This window comes from Pteropus alecto, unplaced genomic scaffold (genome assembly GCF_000325575.1).
Source record: "Pteropus alecto unplaced genomic scaffold, ASM32557v1 scaffold28, whole genome shotgun sequence".
In the NCBI taxonomy this organism is placed as follows: Eukaryota; Metazoa; Chordata; class Mammalia; order Chiroptera; family Pteropodidae; genus Pteropus; species Pteropus alecto.
The window spans coordinates 3,312,023-3,320,263 of NW_006441063.1; the positions used below are offsets into that span (position 1 = coordinate 3,312,023).

Consider the following 8,241-nt stretch of genomic DNA (forward strand, 5'->3'; position numbering starts at 1 on the left):
TGCTCTTTTAGATCAGGGATTCTGCCCTGTAGCATTGAGCAGAGTTATTGACATTTGCAGGGACGGCACTGCAGAGAGCACTTCTTGTGTCTTTCAGTCAGCAGATGTAATTCCTTTGTCATGGACTCTGCTAGTCAGCTAGCGCTCAGTTTGCTAAGATTGAAGGGATTTGGATATTTTACCTTAGTCTGGGTTTGTTGAGCAGTGGTTCTCATGGTATGGTCCTAGGAGCTACAGCTTCACCTGGTATCTCTTTAGAAATGCAAATTCTTGGCTCTGCTGAGCCCAGCACTTTTAATATAATGAGCCCTCCAGGGGATTCTGAAGTGGAGAGGCCACAGATCTAAGGCAGTGCTTCTCAAACCTTAACATGCATCAGAACCACCTAGGAACCTTGGTAGAAATGCAGATCCTAATCTAGCAGGTCTAGGGTGGGGTTGGGATTCTGCTAGGCTATGCTCTAGTGCAAAGTCTCTGAATCTCGGCACAGTGGACATCTGGGGCCAGTTAATTCTCTGTCGTGGGGTTCTGTCCTCTGCATTGTAGAGTGTTTAGGAGATCCTTGGCTTTTACTCACTAGATGCCAGTAACATTCTCCCTCCTCCAATTGTGACAACCAAAAATGTCTCTAGACATTGTCAGGCAGGAGAAAAGGAGAAAAATCACTCTCATTGAGAATCACTGGTCTAAGGAAGGTGAATACCCACCCTGGCTACTTACTAGAATCACCTGAGTATCTTTTAGATGGTAGTCATGCCTTGGTCCTACCTAGAGATTCTGATTTATTTACTGATATGGGGCAGCTGGAGGAAGCAAGGGGCATTATAAAAGCTTCCCAGGTGGTTTTCATGTGCAGCTAAGGTGGAGAACCATTGTCTGAGAGCAGTGGTTCTGGAAGTGTGGTCCTGTGACCAGCAGTGTCAGCATCTCTTTGATGCAGGGCAGGGCAAATTGCCCCAAGTGGAGGAACTCAAGCCCTACACTGAGAGAGAAAAGAGTTCTTGGCTGAGCATGAGAGATTATTCAAACAGACGCCAAAGTTAGAGTCAAAAGGAAAGTTTATTAGAGAAGAGAAAAAAGCAAAGAAGAGAAAGCAAAGACAAACAGCCAAGACAATGAAAAAAGCCCTGAGTGTTGAGGAATTCAGTTTATATCATTCTTTAGTTCCTGTGAATTACAGTTTAAAGACTTTGTTTACCTACTTCCTTTTATATGGACATACATTGAGGAAGGATAAGAGTATGTAGCATGAAAGGATAAGAATATGTACTGTGAAAGGCTTGCTGGCAGTTCCCAGCCTTTGATTCATAGGTTCCCCATGGTTTTAGCCATAAGGAATGAATGATTTTATTTTGAGTAGGGCAGCCACTTAAATACTCTGTTTTACCTGTTTCCCCTTCACTGTGTGGGGAATGGACTGTTAGCAATCTCAGCAGAAGTATTCCTTTGTTCTACAGGTTACTCTGGCTGCAGGGCTGATCAGCATATTGCAGCCTCTGAATATAGCTTGATTTACCATTTTAGTTCTCTTACCTCCTTCCTACATTAACCTGAGAACTTGTTAGAAATGCAAATTCCCAGCCCCACTCCAGACTGCAGGATTAAAAACTCCAGAATGGGTCCTAGCCATCTGCATTTTCACAGACCTTCCATGGGACTCTAATGCTTTAAATTTTGAGACCTTGCCTTAGAAGGTCAAATTTGGCAAGAACTTTAGTACCTTTATACTCAAACTAGTGCCATTAGACCAGCAGCATCAGTACCAGCAGGAAGCTTGTTAAAAATGTAGAATCTTGGGACCTATCCCAAACCTGGCAGATTAAAATCCACATTTTAAAAAGATACCCAGGAGATTCCTATGCCCTTAAAATGTTGAGGCAGACTGCTCTATGGCAGTGGTTTTCAACTCTGGTTGCCATTTCAATCTGAATCTCTGAGGCCCTGGTGTTTTTCCAAGGTTCCGCCAAGTAGCTAAGTACCACTGTCCCAGTGGATCATTTACTCATAAACTGTTAGAGCTGCCAGGACCCACCTTTACAGAACATTCTAGTTCATTCCCCCCATTGTACAGATGAGACCCGAGAGGTCACCTGATTTGCTTGAGTGTGCATAGAGCCTAGTCTCCAGGCTCTCAGGCCCAAAGTCTGTGAATCCAGGGACAGCTCTGAAACTGAGGTGCTAAAGCAGCTGGCCATAGGTGCCTGGCTCTTACCCTGCTGGGATCTGCCCATCTTCCAGAGAACTGCTCAGCTCAGTCTGCTAATGTGCTTTACCCAAAAGACTCCTTCCTGAAGTGCAGACACTTCAGGACTGTGACTGAACTTGGATGCTACCCTCTGGGGACAGATGTGCAACAGCTCCTCTGGCCTCGGTTGCATGGGTGTCTTCATGATGGCATGACCTGTCCACTGTCTTCCCTGGCTGCATCAGCCATTCTCACTCTGCAGTTATGTGGTAAATGAGCTATAGGCAAGGGACCTGGCCCAAGATGTGATCAAAACCGTTCTATACCAGAGTCACAACCTTGTATTCATTTGATGAGAGCACCAGGTCCAAATAATGACTCAGATAACTAAAATTTATCCTGGGCTTCCCTTTTTCTACAATTTAGGTAGGAGTTGATATTGGTCAGTAATTGGGAAAACAAACCAATCTAGCTATTTCGAACAGAGGAGAATTTAATATAGGAAATTGGTTACAAAAATATGGGAAGAGCTAGGGGAGCAAAAGAGGAAAAGCACTGTTACCAGGGATTAGTTACAGCAGAAAGCCGTTCCAATCAAGGGCTGGAGGAGCAAAAGTGGAACTTTAGTGTTACCCAAAGTTTATAAGCCTACCCTTGACTTACACCATCATTGATGAGAATGGAGTCAGGAGCCCACACTCCTGTTGATATTTGGAGCCCAGGAAAGTCATTGAAGCTCCTACTAGAAGCATAATGGCTTCTTTTCTTATGAGAATGCCTCCTGTTGACAAACCAATCTGGAACCCAGCTGCAAAAAGAGTCTGGGAAATGTAACTTTGAGACTTTCAGTCCATGCAGGAAAGAGGAGATTATAGAAAAAAAACTGAGCATCGGCAGAATATTTGGCACAGCAGCCTTTTTCTGAGGTTTTAGATTTCTCCCCCGGAATCATTATAGTTGTCAGTGAAGAGAAGACTGCAATCCCTGGTCAACCTGTGCAGGTAAAATGGCACTGAGGCTGTGAACTCTGGACATATTCCTCTTGAAGGACATAACCTGAGGCCAGATGTTCAGTTCAAAAGGGCCCCTCACAGATGTTGCTTTCAGTATTTCCCCTGTGACTTGGTATATGCAAGCTAGCTCTTCAAAACAATCCAACGATTTTTGAATCTCTCCTTCCTCACATTGGAAGAGGCAGAGGTGATGGGAGGAGATGCTCAAAAATGTTTCTGCTAAGCAAGCATTGGCAAAGAGTTCATACTGTTTAGGGATCATACTGTTTAGATGTCCAGATTGTGTGGAACAATGGAAAGAAAAGGCTAATTATTCTCAAAAAGTAACAAGCATGTCTTAAGCTGGACCAGATGGGCCTGGAACCTTCCCAGAGGGAAAAAAAAAATTTCAGGAGATTTATCTTAGAGTTTGCCAAGGCAAGGTTCAATTCTCCTTGGTGGAAGGAAAATTGTGCTTACAACTAGGTAGGAGTGGCTAAAAGATCAGTGAGCTAGAGGAGAGAATAGAGCTCCCAGGAAAAAAAGAAAAGAAATGAATAAAGTAAAGCAGACAATTCTTTCTTTGATTTTGGTGACAGATAAGCTGGAGTTTGTCCCCAGTGAATTTTACTCCAGGGCTATCACTGACTCTTGGCTTTAAATGTATTAAATTAGTTTAATAAATCTGTATGTTGGTGGGGCTAGTGGGCCCTTGAGCATAACTCAGAGCCTCAGCCTGTTTTAGGAGCTGACACATGGTAGCTGATTAGTTCCCAGTTTTCCACACAACCTTGAGTAGCGCATCTTGGCCAGAGCTGTGCTGAGTGCTGAGAAAATTGTCCCAGTTCTCCAGACCTGGAGAGAAGAGAGAATGCTGGGCTGACTTTTGACTCAGAGTGGTCAGTTCTGTTGTCTGGCAAATTTGAAAGTACCACAAGTTAAAATTAATTCTCTTATGCAGACCACATTCTGGCAGTGGACTCAAATCCATGATTATTTCAGAAACAGATATAGATAGAAATAAGTCAATGTAGGAGAAAAAACATGCAGCAAATTGCAGGAGGGTAAAATAGTGAAAGAGCCACAATTCCCATTGATATAAAAAGAAATAAACCTTATAATGTAACAACTATTGTTCCGGGGAGATATTTTTTCTTTCTGTTTTTAGTTATTTTTGATTACATTGGCATTTAGCTATAACAATGGACAGTTAGAATTACAAGTCCTCATCTAGAGACCAGATTTTGAGTAGACACATGATCTCTCCTTTAGGCCAACACTTTTTCATAGGCCAAAAGAGAAAAAGAAAAAATTAAAGAAAGCTAAAAAGCCATGGACAATGAAAACTCAGCAAATATCATTTGACAGGCAGAGAACACGATTCAGTTGGTTTAACAAGGGACAATGTACTAACGAACTTGGTTTTTGGAACTGCCCTCTGCTTGTTTTGTATTTCAAATAGAGTAGAAAATAATGGAAAGTTAGTACGAATGAAATTCTGTAAAAAAAAAAAAAAATCTGAGATTTAAGATATGCAAATTGATGGAATACTTTTCTGGCTCCCCAACTATCTGACAGCTGGAATTATCCAGTGACTCACCCATAGGGAAGTCTGTTGGGCTGCACTGTGTCATCTCCAGAAAATCAGTTGAAATTATAAACATCATGGAGCTAAGAATAAATGTATCAGTGCATTGTTGTAGATGACCTTAAATTATGCCAAAATTTTCCTGTATTGACAAATATACATTCTTTTGCAAACTTTCAGGAAGCTAGTTTCAGTTTTGAAACCACTTGATCGATTGACATACTGATCCACTTTTTACCTGATATGGTTTGTTCGTGTAAACTGAGCAGATAAACTTTTAGTGATCCTCTCTGTAATAGACATATCACCAATGAGTTTTTAGTTGGCCATCTTTCTGGTGAAAATGGTGACTTTTAAGTGTGGAATTCATTGCTTCCCTTCTTGCCTCTTTTGTCAATTTGAGAAAGTTTTCTAATATCTTACATGGTGCCAAAGCAACAGAACCACTTCTTAGAGACATCTGTGAGGATTACACTCTAGCTGGGGAAATAAATAATTGGGCAGATGTTCAGTGTCCAGGTTTGTTCTGCCTTTAGCAGTGACTCTTCCTGTGTTTCATGAAATGATCACTTCCGTCCTCCATCACCAACCTCAAACTATTTTATATTTCTATCAGTAATCTATTGCTGCACAACAGACCACACAAAACTTAGTGGCTTCAAACAACCATGCTATTGCTCATGGTTGTTTGGGTTGGGAATTTGGGCAGGTCTTGGTGGAGGCAACTCATCTCTGTTCCACATAGTAATGGTTGAGGTGGCTTACTGGGGCTGGAAGATACAAGATGGCTTCACTCACATGTCTGGCATCTCAATCAGAGGTGGCTATACTGGCTGGGGTTTGGCTGAGTCAGTCTTAGTCTGTCTCTATCTCTGTCTCTCTCTCTCTTTTTTGCCCCCCTCCATCCCACTTCATAATGTCTCATCTTTTCCATAGGACCTCTACAGTCAGAAAATTAGACTTCCTTAGATGGCAGCTGACTTTCAAGATAGTGAAAGTAGAAGATGTCAGACTCTCTCAGAGCCTAGGTCTGGAATTGGCATAGGGCTACTTTCTTTGCATTTTATTAGCCAAAACAAATTACAAGGCTGACACAGATTCAAACAGAGGGGAAATAGACTCCACCTCTTGGTAAGAGGAACTGCATATATATAAAAGGATTATGGGTAGCTATTTTTGCTGAAAATTCCACACAATATTCTTTGTTAGAAATCAGTGCTTGGAAATCATTAGTGAAATATATCTTGGAGATGCCACAAGGTGCTATATAGGAGTAATTTGAAAAACAAAAAAACAGGTATGATTGCTTCTGTACCATTCAGGTACTATTAACAAGGCCAAAACCATAATGCCTTAAACAAGATAGAAGTTCTATTCTCGTATAAATGTTTGTGCTTAAGTAGTCCAGGGCAGTGTCCTAGGCCCAGACACCTGTCAGTTGTTCTTTCATGCTCAACTTGCAGCTTTCATCCCACAGTCTAAGATGGCTGGCTGCCTCCAGCTCCCACACTACATCCACATTCAAACCAGGGTAGAAGAAGAAGGAAAAAGAGGAGGGTACACTCCTCTCTTCCGTTTTTTTTTTTTTTTAAGCATAACCCAGAAGCTACACACATTACTTTTTCTCACATCTCATTAGTGGAACCCATTACATGGCTATACCTAACTTCAAGGGAGGCTGGGAAATGTAGTCTTTATTTTGGAAGGCCAAAGGCCCAGGCAGACTTTTTTTTTTTTTTTTGATGTAAAAGAAGGGAGATCAGATAGCAGTAGACAACCAGCAGTATCTGCCACATCAACTGTACAGATTGAGAGGAAATTCGTGTGAAATTTTGATCAAGGGGTAAGGGAAGTGAGAGAAGCAACAGTTTAAAAGCCAGTTTGAATGGAGTATGTAGGAAGTCAGAGAGAAAAGGGTAATTAAATGGAGTCTGCTATGAGGAGCTATGACAACCCTTTACTTGGGATAAGAATATCATCTTGCCTTAGAACGAGGTGGAGAGATGGGACCTCACTCCAAGTCAGGCAGTCTTAGATACAAGTTATTGTCATGTTCTAAAGCACCTATTAATCTCTAGCACTCATCTTCAAACACAGATCTCTCCTGGAAAATACTATTTAAGCAAACGTTTTAGGATGCAGTTAATTTATAGCCTCAGTTTAAAAGGTTTTTTTTTTTTTTTTTTATTTCTTGTCACCCATCGGTCAGGATACTGTCCTTTGAAACTCTTTCTTAGTTTTACTACCTACCTTGTTAGATGTGTTAAGGATCCCAAGTACATAGTTCAGCTTCTCAGATAAATAGTAGCGATACAGTATAATATGTTCGTTTCTGGTATTTTACATGCAGAGAGGAAACTACAGCACAGAAAAGGGAGATAGTTTGTCAAATGTCTCCAGTGAATGAGGTGGAGGCCAGGATTTTCATGAGTTTCAGGATTTCCACACAATAACTGGCTCTGTGGGCATCCTGACTCAACAGGAAATCGTCATTATGTTTCTATAGCAACTTCGTTCATGTCATTCATGGAAATTTATGATAACTTATAAAAAGCAATGATGGCCAGGGCTGTGTAATAATAGACTTAGGTTTCTGGAGCATCTGCAAAGGGCAAGCCAGCTGGTCTCGTCAGCTGAAGAAGGCATGATGTTCACGGATGCCTGCTGCTGCTCTTCAAGGATATATGGGGAAGCTGTAGCAGGCAACCACAAAAGCATGTGTGTGCAGAAGTTGGAGGAAAATAGTAGGTCAGCAGCAGGCAGACACACAGAAGTGTTTGGCTTATTAAAATAATTTAAAAATACGTAATCATGTCTTAAAATCCCAGACCAGAAAGAAATTCTAAGAGGGGAAAATGTTTCCCAGTGTATAAATGGGAATGATAATGACAATCCTTAGTCTAGTGAGTAAGTGTGAGAATTCAGTGAAATAATGCAGAGATAGTACTTAGCATGTGGTGGGCATGTAGGGGGTTCAGTAAATATTAGCTATTATTTTTAGTGATTTTCTTCTTGATTCTCATTTAGAAGAGCACTGGTTCTGAAAAACTAGGCCAGTTTCTACTGATCATTGTTATCGAGACATAAGCTGGCTTTGGGTAGCTCTGAGACTACCCAGATAACATAATTTGGAGCTTGTTTGCTCTCAATGTCAGTATGTCTAGTTGGTACAGAAAACAATCCAGACTATCATTCAGATGTTTAGTTTACATGACACAGAGACTAAGAATAGCTCTTCACTCTGCCAATGTCGCTCCGAGAAAATATAGTAGTACAATATAATTTTACATTGAAATCTCTCTCTTTTCTTTGCTTTACATTATATATGTATACTTTCTATGATGAAATTGCCAGCTATATTTGACCAGCAGGAGGCAGGTATTGTATACTTGTCTTTCTGATTCACCCAAAGCTGTGAAATGTTTGTCTAAATTTATAAAAAGTATGTCTTCTATAACCTATTTACTTATTATAGT

At 40.9% G+C, this 8,241-nt stretch overlaps 1 protein-coding gene across 2 annotated transcripts in view; it reads left to right on the plus strand.

Annotated features, from left to right (window-relative positions):
- The window catches only part of SRPX (sushi repeat containing protein X-linked), a 74,729-nt gene that overhangs the window by 45,015 nt on the left and 21,473 nt on the right, over window positions 1-8,241 (plus strand). The window lies entirely within an intron of this gene.